We start from the raw sequence: 10,950 nt of genomic DNA, 5'->3' as shown, positions 1-10,950 counted from the left end.
TCTGCTAACTAAAGGTATTTATGGTGCTTATTATCTTAGCCTAGGTTATCCCCCCGAATACCCCCTATAATAAAGATGTGCAAATCTTACCCTAGAGAGTAGGAGTGGAATAGCATGTGTGATAGAAAACAAGGGAAATATTTTTCAACTCCCATCTCCTATTGGCCAAGAGTTACTCTGATGTTGTTCACTGTAAAAGTAAAGTCCTCTCAACTTTTGAGTTCTGCATATCTGAGTGGCAGGTGTGTTGTGTACCTGAGAAGATAGGAAGACAAGCAAGTTGTGCCTGCAAGCCAATCAGGTTACACGGACACAAAGCTGCTGTTTACAGCCTGTATAGAACTAGACACTGTAACACTGGCTGCAATAACATAAGGGCTTGAGAATATGATGTTGTACGCGAAGGAGAGCCAATGCACTGCCTATTATAATCTCAATTAATAATTAGATGTTTTATGTTTTTGTCTCTGACTTGACATATTCCTATGATGCTAAGGTCGGACTCGTTCACTGCCATTGTATACTAATGTCTAGGATAGAATGTTATAAAAATATTTTTGCTCAAAAATGAAAAGAAAAATGAAATAAGACAATAAAATAAATTTTACTCTAAATTTTCCAGTATGACTCTTCAAAAAACATTTTTGTGCTGTTATATAAAATGTATTTTCACATCAAAAATTTTACAGTTTAACTTCTAATATTGCTAATCAACTATCTGCTGAAAGATTTAAAATGTTAAATTCTAAAGAAAATGGCATATATTTTTATAGGTAAAGTACAGAATAACTTAGTTAAATATATTTTAAGTTTGAAGAAATGCAAGTGCCTAATGAATATGCATTTATAACCCTGATTATTTTTAATTTAAAAACCTAACATTATCTCTGTGGGTTCTGATAGTTTGTAATTATTAATAATATATGTAGTCTTTCTTGATTTTCAAAAATTTCTCTGAGGAAAGTAATTTATGTTGACTTAGGGTGGATGAATGAGGTATTTCAGGTCTCAGATGCACCTTATCTTGACGGGCAATTTTATTCTTGTATTTATTAGGGATCAAGATGGCTGATTTAACCACATGACTTTACATGTAGGATACTATGTACAGCTTTCTGTTACATGGGATTTTGTTGTCAACACAGTATAAGACTTCTGCACTTCGACAGAATATAAAAAGCTTTACTCTACCAGTTGCCGGCTATTTATCCACAAAATGAATATTCTGCACTCTTCTGGGCAAAGTTATCAATATTTAACCAAAATTGACAGGATACTTAAAAACCATGTGAACCATGACTTATTTCAATGAAGCCGAAGGTCTTCTTTACATGACATCCATATTATAAGAACCAATGATCTGTACAACTATAATGTGCTTGGGTCTCTCAAATAAATGGGGATGGAGTTTTGGCTTTCATGGGTAGAAATACTGCTTTAACTCAGGGAGTCTGAACCAGAAGAGAAGTTAATGGCATTCACAAAAGTTTGAGAATTATACTCTCCTATGACCTTGTGGATTTGCACAATGAGGCATTGTTTCTACAGAGATCAGCCATGTCCAAGGGCCCTTAAAGACAACATTGAGTAGTAAGCTTAAATTTATATAAAAGTAAAACATTCAGCTTTATGTCAGTTTAATATTCGTGCAAAACCTTACCTCCCTTGTAAGCAGAAATTTACGGAAAAATAAAAGCACCATCTGAGTGAGTGGGATAGGGTACTAGATGTGAGATGTGGACCAGCAGAAACTGAGGTTGATATTTCAATTCTAACATGGCAACTAAAAAGCAAGAACCAGATTCTACTAAATGATCTGCAGCCTAAGATAAACTACAAAAACCCTCCAGCTATACTTTTACTTATTTTTTCCTTCATTCGGTCGCTCACATTTTTTCACTCATTTGCACCTTAATTTTAAAAAAGGGGTCGATTTAAGACAGACAACGCTCCTCCCTCTTGAAGCTTTCTCATGCACTTACATTTCTTGGATTACAGCTGCATATTATTCCTTTGATATTTGCTTCTGGCCCTGTCATTTCATAAATATCTAGACCTTCCAGTTGATGCACTGGACTTTGATTTACTCGTCTATTCCTAGCTCAGTTTGCCTTTGTAGTGCTAGCTCCATCCTCCGAGATCTGCCATGTGTTACCGCCCCCAAACAGGGGGGCTTTCTGGCATCAAATATTGAGTACTGAGTGTGTACTAAGCAGTAGAGTTTCTATTTATTCTATCTATAAGTCAACTTTAGAAACCAAAATTATTTTCTAGATTGAAAATCCAATTGATTTAATATAAGATCATGGTCAAGGTAATAATAAAAATAATCATTTGGTTTTTAATTTGTAGAAAAAAATCAATGTTTCTCTCAAATTATTTCTTCATCATTCGAAACAAAAACTCACTTTTTTCTCCCAGCATTACTGAGAAATGATTGACATATAAATATTGTATAAATTCACGGTGTACTACGTGATGTTTTGATACATGCGCACATTGTGAAATGATTACCACAATCAGGCTAATCAATATATCCCTTCCCTCATACAGTTATGTGTGTGTCTCTGTGTGTAGTATGAACACTTGAGATCTAGTCTCTTAACAGATTTCGAATATGCAGTACTCTATTAATTATAGTCACCATGCTGTACATGGGGTCTCCAAAACTCATTCAACTTATAATGGAAGGTTTGCATCCTTTGACTCGCATTTCCCATTTTATCCACCCCCAACCCCTGGACAACACCATCTTATTCTGTTTTACTATTTCAGATTCCCGACATAAGTGAGATCATACACTTATTTGTCCTTCCATGTCAAGTTTATTTTACTTAGCATAATGTCCCAGGTTTATCCATGTTTTTTTAAGTGGAAAGATTTCTTTCTTTTTAAAGACTGAATAATACATATCATCCAAGTTGTCAAGAAAAGGACAATATTTGTAAAAAAATGCAGCTAAAGTTCTTTAGGCCACATTCTGGTTTTCCTACTATTTACCTTGACCTTGGGGTCTCCAATCAGTTAACATGTACTGTGTGACTCTCAAGGAGCCTCTGCTTTCTCTTTAATTTACTTCTCTGCTTGACCCTATCATCTGTTCCACCTGGAAGAGATGAGATCAGACTAGACATTAAATCAAAATTTTATTAGGCCTTAGGTGATAACAAAAAGATAAAAATGAGAGAGGATAATTATCCATACGGACTCAAACTGATTCATGGGGCAGGAGAATGTGATGTCCTTAAACGTGTCTGCCCCTGAGCAAATACAAGCCTCATTTTCCTCATTTCAACGCCCTGTTTTAAAACCCAACCTTTTCCTGGATGAATTATAAACTTCTCTGGGAACAGCATATACTGCTCAACATGAGTATGCTTTGATGTAACATGATGAACTAAAAATTTTTCCTAGCTATAAAAGTATCTTTGCTATACTCAAAGGTTAGTTTAAAGATCATGTATTTCAATAGCAATGTAGAAGTATTGAAATAACTATCTAAAGACAGAGTATAATGGTCCCTGTACTAAATGTGAAACAATAAATTATGTGAAAGAGTACAAAAATCATTATTTAAAATACTGTCAAGAGTTTAGAATTAATAGCTTTCCATGTGATCATGTTGACTATAAGATGTTATAATTCTTACCTCAACTTTCTTTTCATGGATTTAAAAGATACATACAAGATGATATAATCTTCCTAGGGTTCTGAAGTGTATGAGGGATGAAACTAGTGGAATGAAAATAAAACCAATGGTTTTGTGACTCAAAAATGGTCTCAATTCCCTATGGTTGATTCATGAACTAATGAAGGAAAAAGAATGACAATACCAAAATTATTTTTAAAAAAACTGAAAGCAAACTGTCACAATTTATAGTTGACATTCAAATAATTTGACTCATTTAACTTTCACAGAATTATTGATGAGAAATCAAGGTCCTTGCCAAGTATGCCATCATTACTACACAGTTTCATTTTGTTGGTTTAGTATTGCATGCTGTAATTTATCCATTTATTCCATAAATACCTAATGAGAACATAATATTTATTACAAAATACTTAAAATACCATATTAGATAAGTATGATTTTGTTACAAAATTAAAAATAGGATTAATGTTGATAAACTTGATCAAGTTTATACACCAGTAAGTGGCAGAGTCAAGACTCAAACATGTGTGCTTTTAACTACTTTTCTATATATTTTTGAGCCATAGTTCTAGTCTTTATACTTAATACAGTTTTTTCGAGGTGTAAAATTTATGCATATCTTTGTACATAGGCTTTCAAAGCATATATTTTAAAATTACCACAAACATTAAAATATTTTGTTATTATTCATAAACCATATCATCAAAAATATGCTGCAATGACAAAATATTTTCTTTCTAGGTTGAGAAGATCAGATTTTTCTGTTGTTATTAAGCACTAGTCTGTCAATATAATGCAATTCACCTGTTATCTCCTTGTCTGCATGTTAAATACATTTGGGTAAACAAAACTTACAAGTGTCCACCGTTGCAGTTTTATTCTCTTAACCATTAAAGAACTATGATGTTTCAAACTGGCAAACAACTTTTCTTCATGACTGATGTCACTACTATTTAGCCTTTTGAGGTTAGCATTTATTGATTTTGCTTTTACTTTGATTGGATCTTACCTACCTCGGTGCTTCAGTAAATTGAAACCTTCTGCAGTTCATGGAAGAAAGCTAAGAGCAAGGCTATGAGAAAATGTGCACTGACCTCAATTTGTTTCAGACTATATTGGTAAAATCACTGTCACTGTGTTGCAGAAGTGACCTTAACTGGATTTGTGTAAATTCAATCTGAAATATTGTAAATAGCCTGATGGAAGACTGGCCTTAAGTATGAGAATTAAAATTCCTTTAAAATCAAAAATACAAATATTTATGGCTGCTTTACAGAAATATTGCAACACGTATTAACTTCCATACATCTATTAAATCAAGAATGTTTGTAACTATCTACTGTGTAATGGGCAATGTGTTTGCTGTAGGGGTTACAAAACAGAATATAATATGTGTTACAAAATAGCAAAAGATATATCCAAGTTAACTGAAAATTAAGTGTATTTTAACAAATTATAAACATGGTGAGCACTTTGGCAGCACAGATTAAAGGGTGACCATATAAATTCTGGTGCAAACTGGGGCTCTTTTGTGAGTATAGTGGGAATAATTATTGATAATTGTGCTGGAACAACCCGAATAAACAAACTGGATGTGAAAATTGGTAAAATGAGCACACAGGACTGGTGGAGGTAGCCTGAAACATCTAAATATCTGAAATTAAACTTGAAATGGAAGCTACTCAAAGAGACAGTGGACAAAAAGGAAAGGACATTTTAGACATAGGATATGCAGACTGAGTAGAAGCACTGAAAAGGAAAAGGAATTGAGAAAGCTAGTGAAAACAGCATAAGTTACAATGGCAGGTATGGTGTGGAAGAATTTGAGGCCACATTGTAAAGTTGACTTTTGTTATGTAATTTGATATTTATAGGATTCAAAGATAACTTAGAACACAGCAAAGTTGCCAAATGCTGCTTATCAGAATCACCTGGTATATTTTTAAAACTCCAGATGCCTAGGTTGTACACCATACTAAGTCTAAATGTTCAGGGGTAGAGTCCAGACATTGGTGTGTTTGAAAGATCCCAGGTGATTTTAATTTGCATCTATGTTGAGAAACCAATGGCTAAAGCCATTTCATAACCCATTTCGGGGCACCTGGCATCTTCTGAAAAAAATCTTCAGAACAATGGCACAGTCCTTTGTTATATTCTTCAATATGCCAAACCAGAATTTGAACACATTTGCAGAGCCTGTTTATTGTGAATGCAGTACCTTAATTTGATTTATTTATTTATTTACTTATTTAACCAGAATTTGAACACATTTGCAGAGCCTGTTTATTTTGAATGCAGTACCTTAATTTGATTTATTTATTTACTTACTTACTTACTTATTTAATTTTTTTTTTATGCCTACAGCACCTGGTCTTCCTAGGTGGTCTCCCATCCAAGTACTAACCAGGCCCCATCCTGCTTAGCTTCCGAGATCAGACAGAATCGAGCATGTTCAGGGAGCTTGGTAGTAGACCTAACTGCAGTACTCTTAATGAAAATATTTTGCATGAGACTGTCGTCTACTTTATTCAGATCTCTGCTCAGTGTCACCTGTCTAGACAGATATACCCTGACCGTCTCATCTAATATAGAAGGAGCTTAAATATATTTAATAGCTAAATATATATATAATAGCTTAAATATATTTATCTTATTATTACTTATAGCTATATGATATTTTATTATATATTTATTTGTTTAGCTATTTACTTTTTGCCACACATGTTATTAGAATATTAAGTCACTGACAGCAGGTATATCACAGACAGGCATACTTTCATATCTTCAGCACCTAAACAGTCTCTGGTACATAATAGGTACTCAATAAATGCTTGCTTAATGAATGAATTATTATGAAAGTAAGGGTGGATAAAATAATCATCCTGGAGACTCAGTGTAATTAGAATGTTCTCACTTAAAAAAGAGAGACAAATTTCATCAAGGTTAATGTTATATTTTATCATTTTTCTGTTTTTCATTTAAAACTGATGTGAGGAAATAAACTTTGTTTTCTTCTTTTCAAGGGATTATGCTAAGAACAATGAAACTAGAAGTTACAGAGATAATTAAGAACCTTTCGCTAAATTTGCCAAATTTGCAATGCATTGTTCATTTTTACGAAAAATTAACTAAATTAAAAGCTGCATGACCCACGAGTGATGTCCCCTTCCCCCATGAAATCTGACATTTTGAATCAATGTGACCATTTGCTACAATTTTTTAGTGACAATTATAATTCTATTTATCTAAGGCTTCCAGGTATTAAAAACTCAACAGTTTCTGTAGCAATAAATGAAAATTAAAATAATCAGATGGATAAAGATCTAGTTTTCATCATTTAACATTTTTCTCCAGTTACCAATCCGGATGTTCTGAGATCAGTTGACCAACTCAACCCAGTTTGCCCAAGATTTTCCCAGGTTTAGCACTCCAAATCCCATGTCCAGTGAAATTTCTCAGTTCTGAGAAAACTGGAATGTTTGATCACCTTAATATCTAACACATGATAGATGAAAATAAGAACAAAGTGGATATTTTTCAGATAGCATAAATTTGTTTGCCTTACCTCTATGAGTAGACACTTCAATTTGGAAAGCTCTGACTTCATAAGCCCTCTTGATAATTTGACCCATAAGTCAAGAAATAATTTAATTCAACTTGGGATATAATCTATTTAATATCATAAAATGCTATCATAAGAAGAAAAAGGTAATATATTTACATAAATATTTTTATTTACATGTGAAGAAATTAGAAATTTTCTGTCAGCTTAAGATATAAAAAGGGGGCTCTGAACAGAGGAGAATTAGATACAAACCAACAATCCCAGGCAGGGCAGTTACCCTTCACCCTGTTACTTCAGTAAATCTGTTAAGAACCACAATGACCAGAATAGTTTTGAATATGCTTTAAGTCGACTCAGTTATTGAAGTTAATTTTTACCTTGTATTTTGCCATTGCTATTTTTAATGTTTTAAAGTGGTGAAGAAAAATGAGTATAAATTAGTTTAAAATTCTTTTAAAATATACAAATATGTCTATGTATGTATGAATAAATTAATTACTTTATATCTTTACCCTCACTCCCAAACCTCATGTGATATTTCCATATGCCACATATGAACACTGGTTTCTCCAAACAAACCGAATCACCATCTCTAGAGATCAACTTTTGCCAAGCATCATGGTGGACCTACTCCAACAGCAAAAACTACTTCCTAGTAATAAACAGCTCGGGCCCGCATGGCTTTACAATCATTTTCAGAACAAAGAAAACAGGCATCTTCTCTCTTCAGATTTCTTCCATCTTCCCTTTTCATTCCTGGGGCCCAGGCTTCACAGTCTTCATTAGGTACACCTAATTGCACTGACTATTTGGTAAACCTTTAAATGAAGTTTTAGGGTAGAGTTTTGGAAGAAATATAAAATTAGAGAAGAAATGAATACTTTTTCTACTGTGGAAAAAGTAGAATTTTTGAGAAAATAATAACTTAATATTAATTGCTTTAAAATAGAAGTCTAGTGGATCTATAAGCCCAAATTACTTAAGAAATAAGTTTTGAAAATATATTTATTGGTGTTCATATTAGTTGCCAACCTTTAAAATATAGTTTCATCTAACCCAACATGTATAAAACTTGAAAATCATCATTCTCATCTTTACAGGAAAACAAAGAACAAAAAAAAAAAAAGCAAAACACGAAAAATATTCAATTCTTATTAGAAATTTCATAGAATTGATGCCGCAGGACAAACTTTTGTCATGAAAACTGGAAAGCAGACACAGAGAATCACAGTTTACCTTGAGTAGAAGCAGCTCAGGAATAAAAGCAGCTCAGAAGCAAAAGCCAGTAGCTGCAGCCAGCATCACGGGGACACTTTTAACCTGTAATGGACAAATAGGAGGTTCAGTGTAGATTACTTCCAGAGTTAAATCCTCTGATGGGATGTAGCCTTAAAGGAGTCACCATACTTTCGTGTGTTTTATCTCCAGGAGTCCTACCAGATTTTTAATCTGAAGGTTAGAAAAAAAAAAAAAATTCTGGTATTTCCAGGGAAAGGGAGAAATAACTATTTTCATATAGGCTCAGAGTTCTCTCTTATCCTTATAAAGGCATACCCTCAAGGAAAACGGAAGTGGCCAATTCTAATACCTTCTAGCTTTGACTTAGGAAAAGACAAATACCAAACTCAAGCTCACTAAAAAACAGATTTAATAATAAGAATACAGAACACTTCCTCTACTCTCATGCCTTATGACTACATTAATAGGGCTTCTGTATAATAGCAGGGTAGTAGGGCTAAAAGGATTGCAAAGTTCGGGCTTATTTAAGGTGTCTCTGGGAAAACCTGAAGACAAAAGAGAAAACAAAAACAAGGTTACCACAGGAAATTTTAGACTCTGATAGCACAGCTATAACAAACAGTAAACTCATCCTAACTCTGAGCCAGAAAAACATAAATATCTCACTAAAGTCTATCTTGATTCTCTTTACCCAATACAGCATGTTTGCCATTAAACAAAAATTAAAAAGATATACTAAAAGGCAAAAAAGCAATCTAAAGATTTAAAAAATTTTAAAGCATACCTGATATAAGATAGGAGAGAAAATAGAATAGAAAATGCTCATTTAGAATCAAAGAAGGCAGGAAAAGAGATGTCATACATAGATACACACAAACACACACACATACATACATACATACATAGCAATGAATGGAAAACAATTACAAACATAGATGTTAATCCAAGCATATTATAATCATTTTAAATGTGAATGGTCTAAATACATTAAATGAAAGACAGAGACTGTGAGAATAGGTAAAAACACAAAACCCAGTTATATGTTGTCAACCAGAAACCGACATTAAATATAAAGACATAGAGATTGAAAGTAAAGGGATGAAGAAGATACATCATGCTATCACAAATCAAAAGAGAGCTGGACTATCTATATTAATTTCAGACAAAAAAAATACTTTAAGTCACAGAAAATTATTGGTGTAAAGAGGGATACTGCATAATGATAAAGGAGTCGGCTATCCAAGAAGACCTAACAATCCTTAATATGTATGTCCTAATGACAGAAAAGCAAAATACCTGATGCAAAAATTGATGGAACTACATGGAGAAAGAAACAAATCCACTATCATAGTTGGAGACTTTGCACCCTTTTATTAGTAATTGACAGATGCAGCAGGCAGAAAATCATTAAGGATATAGTTGAGCTGAACAGCACCATCCATCAACTGGATATAATTGACATTTATAAAATATGTTACTCAACAATGTCAGAATACAGATTATCCCGAAGTTCACATGAAAAATTCACCAGTACAGATCATATTTCTGGTCATTAAACACATCTGATCAAATTTAAAAGAAGAGACATCACACAATGTATGTACTCAGAAATTAGAAAATAACAGAAAGGTAGCTTAGAAAACCCCCCAAATATTTAGCTACAAAACTATAACTTCTAAATTACAAGAAGAAGCATAAAATATTTTTTAATATTTTGGATGAAATGAAAATGAAAATACAACCTATGAAAATTTGTGGGATACATTAAAAGCAATGCTTAGCAGTAAATCTATAGTATGACATCCATATATTGAGAAATAAGAAAGACCTAATGTTAATAAGCAAAGTTTCTACTTTGGAAATAAGAAAGAAAAAAAATAGTAAGAGTAAATTACTTCCAAAGTAAGCATAATAGAAAGAAGAACCTTAAGCAGAAAACAATAAAATTGAAAACAGGCTCAGAATAGAGAAAATAAATGACACAAAAAGTTGGTTCTTCAAAAAGAACAATAAAACTGATAACCACCTAGTAAATCTAACCAATAAAAAGGAGATAAGATACAAATTACAGACATTAGAAAAGAAAGAGGGATGAACTATCACTAGTAAAACCATGGACATTAAAGATTAACAAAGATACTATGAACAACTCCATGCCCACAAATTTAATAACTTAGATAAAATACAGAATTCTTTAAAAGAAGCAATCAACTAAAATTCATCAAAGATAAATAAATAATGTGAATAGACCAATAACCATTTAAAAATGAATCAGTTGATAACCTTCCAAAATAAGGAAATAAGGGGTCCAGATATTTTTTCTGGTGAATTTTACAGAAAAGTTAAGGAGCAATTATATTCATTTTCTATAATCTGGTTTGGGAAATAGAAGAGAGAACATTTTCTAGTTAATTCTAATACCAAAGCCACAGAAATAAATGACAAAAAGAAAAAAAGAAAAAGAAAACCACAATATCTCTCATAAACATAGTTG

At 32.7% G+C, this 10,950-nt stretch overlaps 1 pseudogene; it reads right to left on the bottom strand.

The window, feature by feature from the left end:
• Positions 1-6,007: 6,007 nt before the first annotated feature.
• Positions 6,008-6,125, bottom strand: LOC112481480 (annotated as a pseudogene).
• Positions 6,126-10,950: the final 4,825 nt, after the last annotated feature.

Source organism: Pteropus alecto, unplaced genomic scaffold, assembly GCF_000325575.1.
Source record: "Pteropus alecto unplaced genomic scaffold, ASM32557v1 scaffold72, whole genome shotgun sequence".
Classification (NCBI taxonomy): domain Eukaryota; kingdom Metazoa; phylum Chordata; class Mammalia; order Chiroptera; family Pteropodidae; genus Pteropus; species Pteropus alecto.
This window is presented reverse-complemented; position numbering and strand designations above follow the sequence as displayed.